At 36.2% G+C, this 14,376-nt stretch overlaps 1 pseudogene; it reads right to left on the bottom strand.

The window, feature by feature from the left end:
- The window catches only part of LOC130034947 (contactin-associated protein-like 3), a 159,129-nt pseudogene that overhangs the window by 132,012 nt on the left and 12,741 nt on the right, over positions 1 to 14,376 (bottom strand).

Genomic DNA, 14,376 nt, shown 5'->3' with positions numbered 1-14,376 from the left:
CCCAATCATTTTAAAGCTTTTTAAGGAAATTGTACAATTATAAACACTTCCATACAGTTTCTATGAAGCAAACATCACCCTGATACCAAAAGCAGACAGAGATACCACAAAGAAAGAGAACCACAGGCCAATATCCCTAATAAACATAGACTCAAAGATCCTCAACAAACAAAATCCAACAATTCACCAAAAAAATTCATACACTATGACCAAGCAGGATTCATCCCAGGGATGTAATGATGGTTTAATATTCACAAGTGAATCAATGTAATCCATCATATCAATAAAATAAAGGGTAAAAACCATGTGACCATATCAATAGCTGCAAAGAAAGCATTTGGCAAGATAGAGCTCTCATTTGGGATAAAATCTCCCAGTAAAATGGGCATTGAAGGAAATTTCCTCAATATCGTCAAAACCATATACCACAAACCCACAGCAAGCATCATTTTCGATGGGGAGAAACTAAAAGCCTTCCCTCAAAGATCGAGCACGAGGCAAGGTTGCCCACTCTCACAATTCCTATTCAATATAGTACTGGAAGTCCTGGCCATAGCAGATAACCAAAAAAAAAAAGATATCAAGCTCATACAGATAGCAAAGGAAGAGGTCAAGCTATCACTACACTGTAGCACTGTGGCACTGTCCTCTCGTTGTTCATTGATTTGCTCCAGCGGGCAACAGTAACATCTCACAACAACTTGTGAGACTTGTTGGTACTGTTTTTGGCATATCAAATATGCCACGGGGAGCTTGCCAGGATTTGTCGTGTGGGCAGGATACTCTCAGTAGCTTGCTGGGCTCAGTGTTAAAATTTTTTTTAGATAAAAAGTATTTTGTCTTTAGGGCCAGAGAAAATACAGTAGATAGGGCACTTGCCTTGCAAGCAGCCAACGAGGTTCCATCTGTAGCTAACACCTATAGTCTCCTGAGCACCACCAGGAGGAAGCCCTGAATACAGCTAGGTGTGGTCCAAACCAATTCCCGAAATCCAAATAAGAAAATTTTGTGTTTGTTTAGAATCAAGTACGTGATAAAGGGCAATTAATGCAAATCAAATTAAAGAACCAGACTGTACTAGTTTGAATATTTAAAGGGCTACAGAGGCCCTTTAAATGATCTAGACCATCGTGAATTGTATCCTGTTATTTAAAACTGGAAAGCAAAACTTACCCCTTTTAAAAATTTACCATCAACACCAAAAGCAGATATCTAATTCATTCAGAATTTGCTAATGTGACTTATTAAATGACTGGGCAATTCTCTTAGAAACGAAATGATAAAAAGAAATCTTCTAAATTCTAATAACAGGGGCTGAAAATCCTGGCAAAAGCTACAGTTATAATCTGTTTTTGTTTCAGTAATTATAAAAACAAACTATAATTTGTCTTTCACCCCAGGGTATGTACAAGACAAATTTTGAAACAGCACTACAAACAACACAAAATCTAGCATAAACCACAGGAAGTAGTTTTGGAATACACATCCAACTGGAAACTGAATGGCAAATTGAGATATTTAATCCCCCAAAATCTTCACCCTTGTCCCCCACATTGAATGAGAAAAATAGGTTAGCTAATTTTGTCACAATGATAAAATGACGTGTTCGTTTATAACATAGCATTAAGAAAATTTAAAAACATTATAAAAATTATCATTTTCCCAGGCAATTCGGATACTGTTTTCTAACAAAAGATAACTGGGATTTATTTTATTTTAAACTTCCAAAGCCTAAAATGATTTAGCAAGCAATGTAGTACAGTTAGTTAGAAGAGCACACAATTCAGTCAGAAAGCCTCGATTTGAAATTCCACATTTTCTGTGCAACCTTACACAGGTTAATTAGTATCTTGGGAATAACATCAATTTCTTTTTCTATCTGCACAACTGAAATATTATCTAAAAACATTTGTTGTTTGAAAGATGAATGTCAGGATGGCCGAGTGGAAAGCAGTAGTAATTAAAACAGTATGGTGTTGAACAAGAAACAGACCTTCAGACCTATGGAACAGAGCTGAATATTCTGTTACAGACTCTCAAATATACGATCACATAATCTTTAATAAAGGAGCAAGAAATATGAAGTGGAACAAGGAAAGCCTCTTCAACAAGTGGAGCTGGGAAAACTGAATATCTATCTGCAAAAAAAAAGGAACTCTGACCTCTGTCTAACACCAGGCACAAAAGTCATATCAAAGAGGATTAAAGACTTCAATATCAGACTCAAATCCATAAGGTACCTGGAGGAAAATGTAGGCAGATCTGTCCATAACAATGAAGCTAAAAGCTTCTTTAAGGATAAAACACCACTGAACAAGCAGATGGAAACAAACATAAACAAATGGAATTTCATTATACTAAGAAGTTTCTGCACCTCAAAATAAACAGTGACCAAAATACAGAAAGAACCCAAGGAATGAGAGAGAATATTTACCCAATACCCATCGAATAGGTTGTTAATACCCACGATATACAAGTCACTAGTTGAATTGTAGAAGAAAAACTCTTCCAACTCCATCAAAAAATGGGGAGAAGAAATTAACAGAAGCTCCCTCAAGACAAGTACAAATGGCCAAAAGACATATGAAAAATACTCTACATCACTAATCATCAGGGAGATGCAAATCAAAACAACTATAGATATCATCTCACACCACAAAGACTGGATTACAACAATAAGAACCAAGAACAACCAGTGCTGGCGCGGATGTGCGAGAAAAGAACTCTCTTTCATTGTTGGCGGGAAGGTTGGCTGGTCAACCTTTTTGGAGAACAATATGGGTATTCCTTCAAAAAGTAGAAATTGAGCTTCCATATGACCCCTCAACATCTTTCTGGGAATATATCTCGAGGGTGCAAAAAAGCACAGTAGAAATGACATCTGCACATGTATATTCATTGCAGCAATGTTCATAATAGCCAGATCTGGAAACAACCTGAGTGCAGGAGAACAGATGACAGGTTAAAGAAACTTGGTACATCTACACAATGGAATACTATGCAGCTGTTAAGAGAAATGAAGTCATGAAATGTGCTTATATGTGGATGATCATGGATAGTATCATGTTAAATGAAATGAGTCAGAAAGAGAGAGACAGGCTTAGAATGACTGCACTAATTTGTGGAATACAAAATAACAGAATATGAATCTGATATCCAAGGACAGTGGACACTAGGGTCATGAATATTGCTCCATAGTTGGAAGCCTGCCTCATTCAATGGGGGAGAATGTAGCAGGAATAGAGAAGGGATCACTAATTCTATGGTGGTTGGAGAGATCGAATGCGATGGGAGATGTGTACTGAAAGTGGATAAAGGACCAAACATGATAGCCTCTCATTAGCTATATTGAAAACCATAATGCCCCAAAGTAGAGAGAGATTATGGGGAAAACTGTCTGCCATAGAGGCAGGGGAAGGTCTGGGATGTGTGTGCTTGGGATACTGAGGACATTGCTGGTCGAAAATGTGCACTAGTGGAAGGATGGGTGTTCAATCATTGTATGACTGAAACTCAAATATGAAAACTTTGTAACTGTATCTCACAGTGATTCAATTTTTAAAAAAGTAAAATAAAACAGCAAAAAGTGCTTCACCTAAAAAAAAAGAAAATAGACAGTACATTATCGTCTTTCAATGATGATAATTTAACAATGTTATGAAATTATGAATTTGTCTTTATATACATAACAGAAACCAAACATTAACAAAAAATTTATTTATAACTTGTACCTTCCCAGCTTCTAGAAGAAGTATATTTTAAAAAGCAAATCAATAAAAAAATTGTGTTTCCTTTTCTCTTGAACTCATATATAGATTTTTCTTACCATGATGAGGATTTGTGGGCTTTTACTCTTGGATAATTCAATGACATCTACTTCATTATAATAGAGATTTTCAAGACAGCCATTAAAGTTTTTACGTGGTAACACCATTGATTTTCTATGCTCGGGGATCCCTCCAAAGCTAATCTTAGAAAGAAGAAAAATGACATAAATAACACTATTTAATGAGTTTCTTATCTGCCTAAAATATTTCTGAGGAACAGGAAAATCATCTAATTTATCTGGCATTAATGATCACGTTAAGTATATGATCAGATTTATAGATGATTCAGATTTACATATCTCCATTTGTCATATTTAAATAGTATGTTTAATACTCTTACAATTATCTTCTCCTATGGCACTATAATTTTCATTGATGGATAATAATTTATCTTTATTTCCATATAAGTCTGGATTAGTCTAATAAGTGACCTACCATAGTTACATCCTACTTTATTAATCTTTCAAGTGACATATTTGAGAATACTGGATTTTGCCAATATTTAAGTTAGAATAATATACATTTAATGATTATGCTGAAATCATTAATACCAAATAACTTTTGAAATGTTCTAGATTGTTAGCTGCATTGTGGAATTGCTGATTTTAAGAGTGGATTTGGCAATGCACTGAAATTTGCATTAGGTCTTTAAAAATTACATGAGATAATATTTTTTAAAATTAAGTCACAATAAATTACAAAGTTACACATAGTTGAGTTTCAGACATACTGTGTTCCAACACCAATCACTTCACAAATGTTAATTTCTCCCCAGTTTCCTTTTCAACACTCAGCCTGCAACTTTGACAGGCAAAATTGGTTGTTGCAGTTTGTACCTCATACTTTCACTGGTTCTTGTTGACTCTGTGGTTCAGATATATAGATAAAACAGAGTTCCACACCACCACTATGTCCAAGGAGTCCCCGACTCCTATTTCCTTCTGTCCACCTCTTCTTATTTCTGTACCTTGCTTTATTTACTTCCGTAACCTTCTCCGTTTTATAATCTGGGAACAGGGTAACCTAAGAGTTATTTGAACTAAATGGGTGCATTATTTAAAAGAAATCAAATTTTGGCACAAAAGAATTACTTCTCCAAATTATCTCTGTTGCTAATCTGTTTAAGATTGCCTTACAACTCAAAGTATCTTCAAAACCTAAAACTAGATGTAATATAGAAGAAAGTTCCAAACTTTGTAAAATGTTGATGTCATATCGAAAGTGTTTCATCTACTTATTCCCTAGATGTAATGACCACTTAATCCCATGTGAGAGTAACAATAGTAAGGGACAATCCATCACAATAGCATATAAATGTATTCCCTACATTCTTGTGTATCATCAACCACAAGAAATATTTCACTGTAAGTCTCAACTCGTAAGAAAAACTTTTCTGTACACAGTGGTACATTTTCTAATAGGTAATAATGTATTTTATTAAGGAATAATAAACATCTCATATTATATTAGTCTCAACTATTATATTAGTCATAGAATAAGAAAAACTTTCTGCACACAGTGGTACATTCTCTAGCAGGTAATTATGTATTTTATTAAAGCATAATTGAAATATCACATTATATTATTCTCAGGTTAACACCATGATTTAATGATGACATATGATAAGAAATGATCAGATGATCACAGTAAATCTATTTGCTATCCATCACCATCTCTAGAAGGTAAAAAGGGAAAGTGTGGTGATGAGCCTGGTATCATAAGATTGAATGTTTAAAGAATAAATATCAATATTCTTATAAATCCTGATATTTACATTTAAAAAGTACATCCAATATATTAGAAAGTGATTTTCACACCTCATAATCAAGATCCAAATAGTCAGGCTCTCCCTTAGCCTGGAAGTGATGTGTGTGTCTGTCCACAGTGAAGTTGACATGAGTGTGGAGGAGCTCAATAAGGACACAGTGCCAGTGCTGGTCATCTAGCAGGCTGCCCAGAGTGAGGACCTCCTGGACATCAGAGGAGGGTGAGTTAGAGTCTACTAAAAACAGAGAAATGGTAAATGAACAATTCCATAGTGTTCATACCATTGAGGTTTAACAATTCTCACAATTACACTTTCCTTCTGTCCCAAGGACTGGTGAACTGGTGAAACTATTCTAGTCATGAAGCCAATTTTCTTCAGATTTTGAGTAATTCTATTTCATTTGTCCTTATAATTATGATTTATATCATTTTTCTTTTCTTTGCAATAATGGTAGATAGCATGTTGAACATACAAAATAATCATTTTATAGAATAATCAAGTTTATAAAACTTTTTTCATAAAAGCATATTCAAGATACATTGTTGTTGCCTTTTCAAGATACACACTCAGTTATAGGATAATCCATGCACCTAGAAAGTCCTGGCTTATACCCTTGGACCATAATACTAGTTTATAGGTTATTTCTTCCACTTTCAATAGTATCCTGGTTTTAGGATAAATCAATAATTTACTTGTCAAAAATTAGACATAAAATTTTATCTAACTAATTTAAATTCCCCAACGTATTTCCCATAGATTTACCTGAATTAAGAAATAAGACAAGTTTTCCTTTAACTAACTCGACTGTGATATATTCACCATTTTGTCCTTCTCTGTACAACAGAGTCCCATCATTTTGCCTGGTCTTAAATTTCAAAGAAATCACATCTTTTGTTGAGCTCATGTATTTCTGCTTAAATGTATACAATAAGTAACTTCTCCCATCAAAGTTAACCATCTTGGATCCTACAACAGAAAACATTAACATGTTACTGAAGTATAATATATTTTTATCAATTAGTTGAAATGTGTAAGTCAACACACAAATAGAATATCTCTGGTCTGTTTAACACAGTGAAAAACTACACTGTCAATTTTCTCTGTGCACTAAAAAGAACAATACTTGGACTCAATTCTTTGCCTCTTCTGACATTTCTCCGAAAATGCATCTTCTCAGAAAGTCCATATGTTTGTATTGGTCTATTTTCATTCTGTGAACACAGTGATTATAGAAAGACGTTGAAGACAATCTCTCACAAGGAAAGTCTTTTCTTATATTTTATGGTCAGTGAATATTGTTTCACTGAAATGCTATACATTTTACATACTGACAAAAGATAAGATATTACTAAAATTCAATGTAAATGAGTTCAATTTTAAATCAGTAGTTTTGATTTTAATTCCTATAGAGCAAACACTCCCATATACTTCTGCTAAGAATAAGTGTCATAGGAATTTACATTAGATTTACAAAACTCCTCTGAGCTCTTAGTAAAGGATCCTCAGTCATCTAGAAAGCATATCTATTCTGCATGGTACTTCGAGAAAACATGAAAGCCATTCTACTAGGTGCCTTTTTACTGTGATGTGACAATTTCCTCTCTACTTTCTGACAGTGTCTTATCTTTCTGACAGGGTCGCTTGCATTCAATTTATATTTAAAAGGAGCGATAGCACAGCGGTAGGGCGTTTGCCTTACAAGCGGCGAACATGGCCGACCTGAGTTCGATTCCTCTGCCCCTCTCGGAGAGCCCGGCAAGCTACTGAGAGTATTTCGCCCCCACGGCAGAGCCTGGCAAGCTACCCGTGACGTATTCGATATGCCAAACACAGTAACAACAAGTCTCATGATGGAGACGTTACTGGGCCCGCTCGAGCAAATCGATGAACAACGGGAGGACTGTGACCTGTGACTGTGATCACTACTATAAAAACAACCTCAGTCAAACTAGTATTAAACTAGTTTTAATACATAGCAATATATATATATAAGAATTAATATCCCCACTCTCATATTTCACAACTAAAAAGACATAAAAATACACTTGTGTAATAAATGAAAGTATAAGAAAAGATGAAACTGATATCTTTCAATCTAACTTTAATAAAAATGTGTAGTTTAAAAACAGAAAGACAATCCAGGGGGCAGGGCATTAATCTTACATGTGTCTGACCCAGGTCAATCCCTAGTACCCCATATGATTCTATGAGATCTACTAGGCATGATCCCTGAGCATCAATCCAGGAGTAAGCCTAAGCACTGAGCCAGGAGTAAGCCTTGAGCACTGCCGTGAGACGCAATTCCCCAACCCCCCCCCAAATAAAGTGTGGCTAGTATATACTTGATATGCATCTCATTAAGTTTAATTAAACAATTTAAAGTAATCCCTTTATGTTTAAAACTCAAGTGTATATTAAAGAGACAGTACAGCAGATGGAGAGCTTACATTGAAAGCAGACATCCCAGATTCAACCCTTGGCACTGCATATGGTCCCTAGAGCATTGACTGCAGTGATCACTGAGTCCATAGTTAGGAGTAAGCCTTGATCATAGCTAGTTGTTATCCTCAAATCAAATAATAATAATAATAATAATAATAACAATAATAGTAGATCAAATGAATCAACCATTTCATGTAGCTACCCATTAAAATTGAGAAGTTTGAAGACAAAAAATTGATGAAGCCAGAATAAATTTAAAACTATCACATTTAAACAATATCGTTTTTCTCCATGTACATTGCTGAAAGGCAAAAGTAACAATTAAACATTTTAGTGAATAAGGAATTTTAGTTTTATAAATAATTATTTTAGAGTCCTCCTACTTTATTGTCAGCTCTTAGTTACACAGGAAATCAGAATGTTAAAAGGGCATTTGGCATACATCTCTCATAACACTCAGGGAAAATGTCCTAAAAGAGAATCCAATGTTGAAGTAGGACAGGCACTACTAGTAAACATGTCTGCGATTATTCAAAAGTGGGATCAGTTACTTCTATGGTAAAAGAAACTTCTCCCAACTTCAGGATAATGTCAAGGAAAATCTGTATAAGTGGGTTAAGACTATGACTACTCATTAGAATTAGTCCCCAGAAGCCACTCTTTAGGGATGGTGTTATGGGAGCGTTTCTGGAGAAGTCCTCACATATGCCAAAGACCACACACCCACGCCACTGATTTCTCTGCCAGAAGTATCTGCCACCACAAAATCCCTCAGCACCTTTACAGCAACATGAGATGTGGGTGTGTTGGAAGGGGAGCAAACCAGAGCTGTATGCTCTCTTGACAACAGACAACAGTTCTATCCTGGGGGACAATGAGACTTGGGTGAGTGAATTCAGGATTCAGTCTAAATCCATCTAAAACTTGCACATTTTGTTCTGCTGGTCAGTGTAATGGGGAGAGGGGGAGTGAATTTGCTCAGTCCACTTGTAGGAAGAGGTTGCAGGGTGTTCCATGCTTTCACACTCACACTTTCTCCACTGTAGCTGTGCCTTCCTAACCCTGGCTGGCAGGTCTTGGTCAGCCTGCAGAGTTGGGTGAGATCGGGTAGCACTGTCCTTAAAGTGGAGCTGTACTCTGGCAATTGCTTCATGCTTTTGATCCCATTGTGGAAAACAGCCCAGAATAATTTTGATCAGATAATATTTGTCATAAGATTTTCTGTTGGTCTTATTGTTTGATTGTTTGGGGAGGTAATTAGGCACCATCCAGCATGCTCCGGGATTACTCCTGGAGGTGCTTAGACCATACACAGTGCCAAGGACCAAACCAGGTGGGCTCCAGGCAAGTAAAGTACCTTAATGACTGTATTATCTCTCCAGCCTCCTCTATCTTTGTAATAATAATGTCACTTTTCTTTGAATTAGATATGCTGGTGTGTTAATGCAAAGTGCTGAGACCATCCCAAAATCTCTGACTGGATGTATCTGATGATGGACCTGGGAATTTGCTGTTATCATACATTCTCTAATTAATAAAATTTTATAAATATATTTTAAAAACTGCTGCTCTGAAACATAATTTTATTAACTGTGGTTGCAATCCCATAGGGAATCATGTAACTGAATGTGGGGATAATAAAAAACTGGCAACAGTAAAAGATTTCTGAATGCACAATTACTAAAAAATTAATTCAAGGGCTAGAGAGATAGTACAGAAGTTAAGTACTTGCCTCACTTGCAATAAACCCACATTCAATCTTTCCCGAGCACAGAGCACCTTGGATCCACCAGGTGTGACCTAAAACCCTTCCCTAAATTCATTGAAAATCTATAACACAATCATAAATGGGATGCTTTTTAATACCTTTGTGTTAAATTTTATTTTCATATTGAAAATCATGGACTTTTGCATGTTAATGTTGTAGCCTGTCACTTTAGCATACATATCAATTGTTTCCAGGAGCATTTGTAGAAAAATATACAATTGTTTTACGTAGATTTAAATTTAAAGGTTTTTGTAGATGAAATTTAACTTTTTTGTAAATTTTAAGTTTTTTAAATAAAAATCATGGCATCTGCAAAGAATGGAAGTTTGACTTCTTCCTTTTCAATCTAAAAATTTTTAAAAAAGATATTTTCCTTACCTAATTGCTATGGCAAGTGTTTCCAATATTAATTTGAATAATAAGTGGTGAGAGTGGGCAAACTTTGTGTTTTATTTTTAAGGGAAAGGACTTTGATTTCTCCCCAAATGGTTATAATATTTGTTTTCGCAATTCATTCAAAATTAAACCCATAATGACCCTCAGGTATTTCTGACTGTGGTTGCTTGCATTGCATGTCTTGAAAGAAGATGGAGTGTGGGCAGAGAAAAATGTAGGAATATGTGCTCTAAAGCACATACATTACACTTTATGGAACATTCTACCCAGGTACAAAAGCTGTAGAAAATGATAAAGACACAAAATTATAATATAAGCGAAACCAAAGCACTACAGTTACCAGGGCTTAAGCTTGGAGAGGCTCCAGGTCAGAGAGAAAAAAGGAAGACATCAGGCAGAGCCCAACAGACTCCTAGTGCAGATGAGATAGAGTTGAGTCTGCTGAGAGACTAAAGCACCTGGAATGCATCAGCAGAGTACAGAGAAGAGAGAGGCAGAGAATGCAAGTGACTGAGAAGCAACATTTCTAAAGCTTTCAGAAAAGCATGGATCAGTGCATGCCTTGGGGCTGGGCAAAGAACCACTGACATGTGAATGGGAAACAGGATTGACACACACAAGGACTAGTAGCCGTTCTATTACTCACCCAGAAATCTCAATACCCATGTAATTGGGTGGAGTGCTCAAGATGGTCTTACTGAGGAGTGGGGAATAATTAACTCTACACCAAACACTGAACTGACTGGGAATAACAACTTTTTAAAAGAAACACTTAAGGGGATCAAATTCTTTTTTTTTAAATTTTGTTGAATCACCGTGAGATAGTTAAAAGCTTTCATGTTTGGTTACAATCACACAATGATCAAACACCCATCCCTCCACCAGCACACATTCCCCGCCACCAATATCCCTGGTATCCTCCCCCTTTCCCACCCTTCCCCTGCCTCCATGGCAGACAATATTCCCCATAATCTCTCTCTACTTTGGGGCATTATGGTTTGCAATACAGACACTGAGAGGTTATCATGTTTGGTCCTTTATCTACTTTCTGCACACACCTCTCATCCCAACTGGTTCCTCAAGACATGAGGATCAAATTCTTAACATTTTAAGACACCATCCAAATATATATTTGAATGAAGTTCAAAAATATTAAAATGCAAAAACATTAAACAAAACAAAAGTAAAAGTCTTATCTTTAACCAATATTTACAAGCATACATGGAAACTGAAAAGAATGACCCACAGTGATGACAAAAAAAATCAGTAAAAACTCACATAGAACTGATGCATGTTAGAAAAACAAAGACGATGATGATGAACTCTATAACCTTTTTATATTTCCAAAAGTTAAGCAGACTCAAGATGTCAAAAAAACGCTACAATATCCTTGAAGAAAAATACAAAATGGAAAGAATGCCAGAGGAGATCAATGAACTTGAAAATTAATAGCAATATATTAAACTTTAACCAGAGGAAAAATAATAATACAAGAACAGAAACAGGGCTGTGAAGAATTGTGAAATAAACAAAGTCAAGGAGTAAAATACATAAATACATATATATACATTTGTATGTATACATATTTCATCTGATATATGGTATTTGCAATTGAGTCCCTTAAAAAGAAAAAGAGAAAACTGAAGAAAGATATAAAGTTGAATATTTTAATATCCACTAACTCTAAAGACAACAAGTAGAAGAAAATAAAAAAATATGCCATGAACAAATTTCTTTTTTTTTATTAGTGAAACACCATGAGGTACAGTTGTAGATTTACAGTTTTTTGTGCTTGGGTTTCAATTATACAATGATCAGATACCCATCCCTCCACCAGTGCTCATTTTCCACCACCATGGATAATATCCCCCCACCCCCATACCCCCATCCCTCCCTGCCTCTGTGGCAGGGTAATCCCCTGTGTTCTCTCTCTCCTTTTGGGTGTTGTGGTCTGCAAAAGAGGCATTGAGTGGCAAACATGTTCAGTCCATAGTCTACTTTCGACATGCATCTCCCCTCCTGGGAGGATCCTCCAAACACACTTTATTTGGTGCTCCCTTCTCTATCTGAATTGCCCTTTCCTCTAGGATACCCGGCTGGCCTCTAAGTTATGGAGTAATCCTCCTGGTGCTGATCTCAGCTATTCTTGGGTATTAATCTCATTTTTTGTTACTTTATATCCCCCAGATGAATGCAATCTTTCTATGTCTATCCCTCTCTTTCTGACTCATTTCGCTTAGCATGATACTTTCCATATTGTACCACTGGTATGTAAATTTCATGACTTCATCTTTTCTAACAGCTACATAGTACTCCATTGTGTAGATCTACCAAAGTTTCTTTAACCAGTCATCTGTTCTTGGGCATTCAGGTTTCTTCCAGTTTCTGGCTATTGGCAAAAAAATATGCCATGAACAAATTTCTTGGCCCTTAAAATCTCTGGGGAGGAGGAGGACTTGGAGTGTAGCAAAGCGAGAATAAAAGGTGGTAGAGGTTTTATTTTGGGTCACAACTAGCAGTACTCAAGGTTTACTCCTGGCTCTGAACTCAAGGATCACATCTGGAAGGGTTGGGGGATCATACGCATACCAGGAATTGAACCTGGGTCAGCCTCATGCAAGGTAAGCACCCTACCTGCTGTGCTATTGTTTGGGCCTCAGTAAATTATAGTATTTTAAAACAAAATTTTTGATGAATTGAAGCTATCAGTATATGTGACTTATAGTACAATCTGATTTTGCTTGTTCACCTACATTATACAGGGTGTGTACTATGTCTTTCAGTATTTAGTTTCAGTGAAATACTTAGTGGTGCTAATTTATGAACTTGTTTGCTTGTTTTTCCTTTTTAAAAAATACCATCACTGGGAAAGTAATTATACAGGGTGAAGACATGCGCCTTGCATGAGGCCAACCCCAGTTTATTTCGGGGCACCACATGGTCCCCTGGGAAATACCAGGTGCAACTGTAGGGGAGCCCCACGCACCAGGCAGGTGATTAAGAATAAGTCAGGGAGTAATTGCATAATGAATTTACTAGATGTTAGATAAAACTGCACTGAACAATATCTACTATATATTAAAATAGGAGTGGGATAATTTTCATATTATTTTAGAGTTAATTATATTTCAAAATTGTTAATTTCCATTCCTACTATAAATACACTATAAGATTATATGGTTGGAGATGAGAGAAGCATTTTTATTAGATAAAAATCTATCTTCTCTTTATACTTTGATATAAATTGAGAGTGAGAAACCCAATACCAAATTGAGCAGCCTGCAGAGAATGGACACTTGCCCTCCCTGACATAGGAACCCAGGTGCCTGGCCGTCAACTACTGTGTCATTCATTTTACCAGTACAATCAATTTTCTACTCTTTAATAATTGAAATGGGAGCACACATGGGAGCACACTATTCTCTTTATGACTACAGAATTTTAAGTCTGAAGAATGTCTGGGGTTTTCCTTCTTTATTAAGTTTCCTTCTACTATACATCGTGTCTTTCTAGTTCTATTAACAGTTTCTAAATCCATTCAGAGTGGAAGAGCTACAGACAAGAAGGAAGTTCTATCCGTACCCTTTTCTCAAGCTTCTTCAAGTACTTAACAAATATGGGTTATTTAATTTTATTCAGTTTAGGAGCAGGTTAATAAATATTGACATGTCTTGAGTTCATTCATCAAAATCTCTATTTTCATTGCATTGATATTTTAAAATATAAAAGGTAAATAAATTACAATTGCATACTGGTCTCCTCTTCCCTGTTGACTTTCAAAGTCTTTTCTTTCAAATAACTTTCAAAGCTATTTTCAAAGTCTAGTTTGACATGACTGGGACACTGGGAGTCATAACACAGAGGAAAGGGCACTTGCCCAACATGTGACTTGCCTTGCACATGCCTTGCACTTGCCTTGAGTGAAAGGCAAGGCCTAGAGCAGGTCTAAAAGGAATGTGGACATCAGGTGGATAGAACTGCTGGGAGGCAGCAAGGGAGGAAAAGGAAAGTGGCTCAGATGGCTAACATGACCCAGAAAAGTCAATAAGACACAGATAAGGAGAGCCCCACAGCAGACCCAGGACCGTGCCTGCAGACTGGTTAGACCCCTAAGAACACACCCTTTATCTCTACTTGCTACATATACACACATCATCATCAACATTATCACCACC

The sequence above is a fragment of the Sorex fumeus genome, unplaced genomic scaffold (genome assembly GCF_029834395.1).
Source record: "Sorex fumeus unplaced genomic scaffold, SorFum_2.1 ptg000063l, whole genome shotgun sequence".
Taxonomy (NCBI): domain Eukaryota; kingdom Metazoa; phylum Chordata; class Mammalia; order Eulipotyphla; family Soricidae; genus Sorex; species Sorex fumeus.
The sequence above is the reverse complement of the archived record's forward strand: the minus strand, read 5'-3'. Positions and strand labels throughout refer to the sequence as shown.